This window comes from Amblyomma americanum, chromosome 1, assembly GCF_052857255.1.
Source record: "Amblyomma americanum isolate KBUSLIRL-KWMA chromosome 1, ASM5285725v1, whole genome shotgun sequence".
In the NCBI taxonomy this organism is placed as follows: Eukaryota; Metazoa; Arthropoda; class Arachnida; order Ixodida; family Ixodidae; genus Amblyomma; species Amblyomma americanum.
In genome coordinates, this window is record NC_135497.1 from 520,558,224 (window position 1) to 520,564,079 (window position 5,856).

At 44.0% G+C, this 5,856-nt stretch overlaps 1 long non-coding RNA gene across 1 annotated transcript; it reads right to left on the reverse strand.

Annotated features, from left to right (window-relative positions):
- Positions 1-1,128: 1,128 nt before the first annotated feature.
- On the reverse strand, positions 1,129-5,443 carry LOC144116238 (uncharacterized). The gene is made up of 2 exons (XR_013311800.1): positions 2,581-5,443; positions 1,129-1,531 (listed from the first exon to the last, which is right to left on the reverse strand). It is a non-coding gene; the product is annotated as an uncharacterized LOC144116238 (long non-coding RNA).
- Between the last annotated feature and the right edge of the window lie 413 nt (positions 5,444-5,856).

Below are 5,856 nucleotides of genomic sequence, written 5' to 3' on the forward strand. Positions count from 1 at the left end.
GGGACCAGCTTCGCGACATTCATGCGTATGCCATTTTCACGTTTGCTACAAGTAACAAGCTCATGCATTTTATACTATATTTCATGATTAATTTCAAAAAAACCTAATTAATGTAACAGTCCTTATTTTGACATCACCTTATACTGACACCACAGACCATTTAGATTGAACTAGCGAGAAACTATTTTCTGCAAAAGAAGTGAGATACTACTACACGTGAACAATATTGACAAAGGCTTTGACCCTACAGGCACGTTTTGTTCAAATGAAAGAAACTTTTCTAATCTTCAAGTATTCCCATCATTATTGTGTTCGGACAATAACTGGAAGTTGCAGCAAAAATGCTGTTAATGAACATGCATTGAACACCTTGTCAGTTGTGCCCATGTGATGTGGGTATTGCAATTAATAGACAAGTTGGTTGTTTGGTTTATGAGGTTTAACGCCCCAAAGCGAATCAGGCTACGAGGGGCGTCGTAGTCGAGGGCTCCGGTAATGTCGACCAACAGTGGTTTCGCACAGCACACGGACCTTTAGCATTTTGCCACCATCAAAATTAAATCACCGCAGCTGGGATCGAAGCGGCGTCTAATGGAATCTATTGAATTTCAACGTTACACACACAGATTAGTTTTTGCTATGTGCAAGTTGTATTTAATGTCTGTACTAGGAAGGGTAGCTTTCTAAAGCCACAGATGGGCTTGTAGGGCATCGTAAACATCCATTAGAATCAATGTTTTTGTACAGTGATCACACAATGGCAGCGTATCTATGACTGCAAATGTTTAAATCAAGCGTAGTATCTTGAAGCTTATGAAAAATAGATCATATGTAAAATTACCTTCGAACTTCTCAGAAGTACCACATTCGTGGAGAAATGCAATTGAAAATTGCCAAAATGCCTAGGAAAAGAAATTTTGGCAGCCAAGAAAGGAAAAGGAGCACTTTATGCGAGGACTGTGGAAGGATAGGTTGCACCCAATTGTGGAAAACGATGAACCCTAAGAAATGATATGTGAAGGTGTTGCAATTCACATTTCGTGCATACTGGGCTGCCTTGCATTACGACAACTTGTCCAGGTTGACTGCCACAAGTCAAGGAAAACCCCTGATACATACACCCGCAGCTTTCTGTTAGACATTTTATTTGCAACATTCGTTATCTAGCTGACAGGTTATCAATATCCCGAGGTGAATGTGAGGTGCAGGATGAAACGGGTGCCATGTCTGGATACTGGAGAAAATGTGGTGTGATGAGCCTTGGGAGCCTTCCTCTTCACGTGGCTCCAGGCAGTTTTGAGGCCACATATTACGGTTGACAGTGCTTCATTCTGTAACCTAATACCACAGTTACTTGCATAATAGATGCAGTCTGTGGGAAAAAATTTGAATGGTAATTTTGGTGCATTTATTACATGCTGTAAAACTTGGTGTGGTCAATTAAACTTCCCCAAATTTTGGCGACTGAAGTAGGCAAGGCATTTATTATGCAAGTGCATCCATTATGTAAGTAAATATGGTGTACGAAAGCCTGAAACAAAAATAGAAATAAGTATCTGCATGAGTGGAACAAATTCCTAGCAACTTTGCCACAGCACCATACCTATGACTGCCAAGCAAATTCATTTATGAAGTGCTTTACTATTGTGAGGGAAGGCCATTTTCAACTAGTTCTACCACGGCAATATAAGTCCGTGTGACACATTGCACCAGCAATGTTCCGAAAAATGAGTAATACTGTTTGTCTGCTGCAGCAGTATTGTCTTTGTTAAATAAGATGAATGGTAGTTATGTGCTCCACGATAACTACATATTCTCAACTGTCCTCTAAAAGGGCAGTTCACTGTGACATCACGACATGACAAAGAGGTATGTATGCAGCATAGAGTGCCACTTGATACTGCTTTTCCTGAAGTGCACCACATGCAAACAAAAATGATAGTGAATGCAAGGCAGGTATGAACAAGCAACAGAGTGCACTAATTGCCTAAAGATGAGAAATGCTTGCTAATTGTCAAGAGGTTCTCTGTTGAGCAGCACCAGAGAAAATTTACTCACACATGCAGATTCTGAGTGGGGAATGAGGGGCCTGAAATATCTTATTTTTAAACAGTGGGGTTTATATTTGAGAGCGACACATGGGTTATGAGGGACACCATAATGGAGGTCTCCGGATTAATTTGCACCCCCTGGGGCTTTTTAACGTGCGCTGACTTTGCACAACATATTGGCATTCTTGTATTTTTCCTCCACTGAAATACAGCCGCCACGGCCAGGATCAAACCCTGGGGTAAGCAGTCTAAAGACGCCAGAGCCACTGAGGTGCCATAGCGGGATGAGTTCGCCATTCCTAGGAGGAAAATTTCGGGAAGAAAGAATGACTAGAAAGGAATTACTTGAGGCCTGTAGTGTACCCTTACTGGTGCTGCTTGACATGGGATATCAGTTCCCTTGTTATGACCATGCGGGCTTCAAGAAAATTAGCAAATGGCACTCCTCTTCCCTGCTGTGTTTTTAGCTTGCTATGCTGAAGAACTTTGTCAAAGCAGCCCAGCAACTACCTCACAAAATAATCCTCACCTGAAATCTGCCATCTTCAGTTGGCAGGGTCTACAAACAGCCAGCACATTCAGGTGCTACTTTCTGCATTAAATATTTTCCCTCATCAAATCTGCAAAAAACAAACACAAGCAAGGCAAGCACACAACTTGTGAAAAAGCTACATTTTCTCTAGTCAAGGACAAGTGAGCACCTGTCCCTATGACCAGTGTGGTTCAGCCTAAAATTTGGATGGCTAGTCTGGTGTAAAAATTTAGTTCTCTATAAAAAAGTTTTGCAGCCCATTCTGCTCTGCACACAAAGATACAGCAAGCTTCCTGCAATGCAAGCATGACAAGGACTATGTATTGCTGGACTGTATCAACAATGCCTAGGATTAGAATGCCTCCTTATAGTTAGTGGAGGTGCTGGCTTCCCTCAACCTGAACCCGCAGCTCTGCAGCTGTACATTGCCCCAGATGTTAGCATGGCTCAAGTCAGCAACCTGCAAGCCCGTAGCATTAAATGGAGTTGTACTCAGGATCATTGATATTGCCACTTGAATGACAAGGTAGGCTCACTATAATTCAGGGCACCAGGGTTCTTCCGTTACCTGACTGCACTTTATACAAACAGCCCGCTTTGGCCTGCTACATTAGAATTTTATAAGTTCCACCCAAATACTGTCTGGCATTGCACAAACGTTTTGCTTAAATAGTTTTTACTAAGTGAGAATGAAACATACAGTTAGGAAAGAGTTAGGCAAATACTTCAGTACATTACCAGCAATGCATTCATATGCACTTAGGCTAAGTCTTTACTGTAAGCTTGCCTATGCCACAGCAACTGGTCCATCAAAACAACAATATGGCCTTTGCTGCACTTTCCTTGGAAATTGTTCAGTGCAGTCATGCTGCGAAAATAAAATTCAGGCTCTTTGAGAACAGCCATACACATCACTGGTGCTCCCTCAGTAACGGCATCTCTGGTGTCCGAGTCACCATCGGCAGCTTGTGAGCATGTCTCATGGACATTTTCAGCCAGTTTTTTTTTAAATCTTAGTTCCCTTTGTGCTGTCCAAATCGTCAACAGCTTGTGAGCATGTTTCATCGCTGTTTTGAGCTAACACATCTGCTGTCCTGTGCTTTTTGACCTTAATGGCATGTTATACCTGGGCAGAAGTATTGCAACAATGTGTATTGTGAAAGTTCTGGTTAACAGAAAAGTGACAGCTGAGTTTAATTTGCACATGCTTCCTTAGACTGCATATATACGCAACCAAAAGACTGTTTTCTCACTTCAACATATTCTAGAATTTAACTCGGCTTGCATTGAGAGCTTGCTATATACTTTATGTCAGCTCCACCTGTGGCACTGTTGGAGATGCCTCTCATGCTCTTCAACACACACACCATCCAAGCCACTGCCACACCGCTGTACACTATGTTACACATCTATGTACACTCCATGCACACACTTACCAGCAGCACACGTGACAAGGTTGGAGGTGCCTCTCGCGCTCTAACGCACACACCATCCAAGCCACCGCCACGTGGCTGCACACCATACCACACATCTATGTACACTCCATGCACACACTTACCAGCAGCACACGTGACAAGGTTGGAGGTGCCTCTCTCTCACACACCATCCAAGCCACCGCCACGTGGCTGCACACCATACCACACATCTATGTACACTCCATGCACACATACTTACCAGCAGCACACGTGACAAGGTTGGAGGTGCCTCTCGCGCTCTAACGCACACACCATCCAAGCCACCGCCACGTGGCTGCACACCATACCACACATCTATGTACACTCCATGCACACACTTACCAGCAGCACACGTGACAAGGTTGGAGGTGCCTCTCTCTCACACACCATCCAAGCCACCGCCACGTGGCTGCACACCATACCACACATCTATGTACACTCCATGCACACATACTTACCAGCAGCACACGTGACAAGGTTGGAGGTGCCTCTCGCGCTCTAACGCACACACCATCCAAGCCACTGCCACATGGCTGCACACCATACCACATCTATGTACAAGTGCAGGCAGTACAAAAAGGAACATGTGGTCAAGAACAGTTATTCCAATTTATCAATTCAGTGAGCACTGCTGTTCCGCTTTTCATGGAAGACAACTGAAAAGCATGACATACTTGTTTTTGTAAGACATGTTGGGTAAAGCACTGGCTCGCTTTGGGGCATGCTTGCGTGTTCCCTTTCATAATGGTTGCACTTGTATGTTACACAAGCAACAGCACAAATTAAGTTCGAGATGCCTCTTATGTTATAACAGATGCACTATCTATGACTTCCCTTATTTATGCTTGCTGTTTACTGTTTTCAGTCAATGCACTCCATGAACATTTTGCTACACAGGGATAAACTGCACATTTCTCAGCTTTGGACAAAGTTCAATCCGCAAGGAAGCATTATTTTACTTTTTTACTTTACAGTAATCGTGGACATTTCCGGTATGAATAATCAAGACTTCTTCGTCCAGTCTATGAGAGAGAAGCTGCCGTTTTACTGTTTCCTGCTGCAGCATAGTGGGAGGACGGCCCAATGCAGGCTTGATTTTGCCATATTTCAGTGCTCCATACCGCGGCTGCTTTTCAAAGTTCTTATTTGCAGGCACCAGCCGTGGTTTTTTTTCTGTTGGCTGCTTTGCGGTTGCAAGGCTATGCTTTGCAGCAAACTTTGTCAGGTCTTCGTCTATCATCTTTTGCTCCTCGGCAGTTTTCTCTGGAAGCTGGTTAATCAGCATTTGGAAGGTAGACCCAGCTTTCAATTTCAGCACATTAGTTCTTTCTGGTGATATTTTTAGTGTGGAGCCTTGCTGAGTGCTCTGCATAATATGTTGAGCACTGGCCATTAAGGAGCCTGCATCATCGATAGCATGGTCTTGGATGCCATCTTTGGAAGGACAATTGGAACAGGTGGCCTGGCTGCTCTGCAACTTGCGCGACTGCAGCTCCATTAAAGCAACAGCATGCATGTGCTTGCACATGTGCGCATGCATTGCATGGTGAACACATGTGCATGTGAACATGTTGTGGCAAGCCTCACACTGCTTGCAATGAAGCTCACAGCCACTGCATGATTTGCTAGTCCTTTGCACTGTGTGCTTGAAGTTCACCAAGCTTTGTGACTTTACATGCCACTGGCCATCTCCCACTCTCTCAGTACTGGTCTTACAAAGCTCAATCCCCACTTTATGCCTCCCAAATAGGGCAGATTTGCGGTGGTCTGCTCCTCCTTTCATAAGTGCAATAGCCCTGCTGTAAAGCTTGTCAGACGT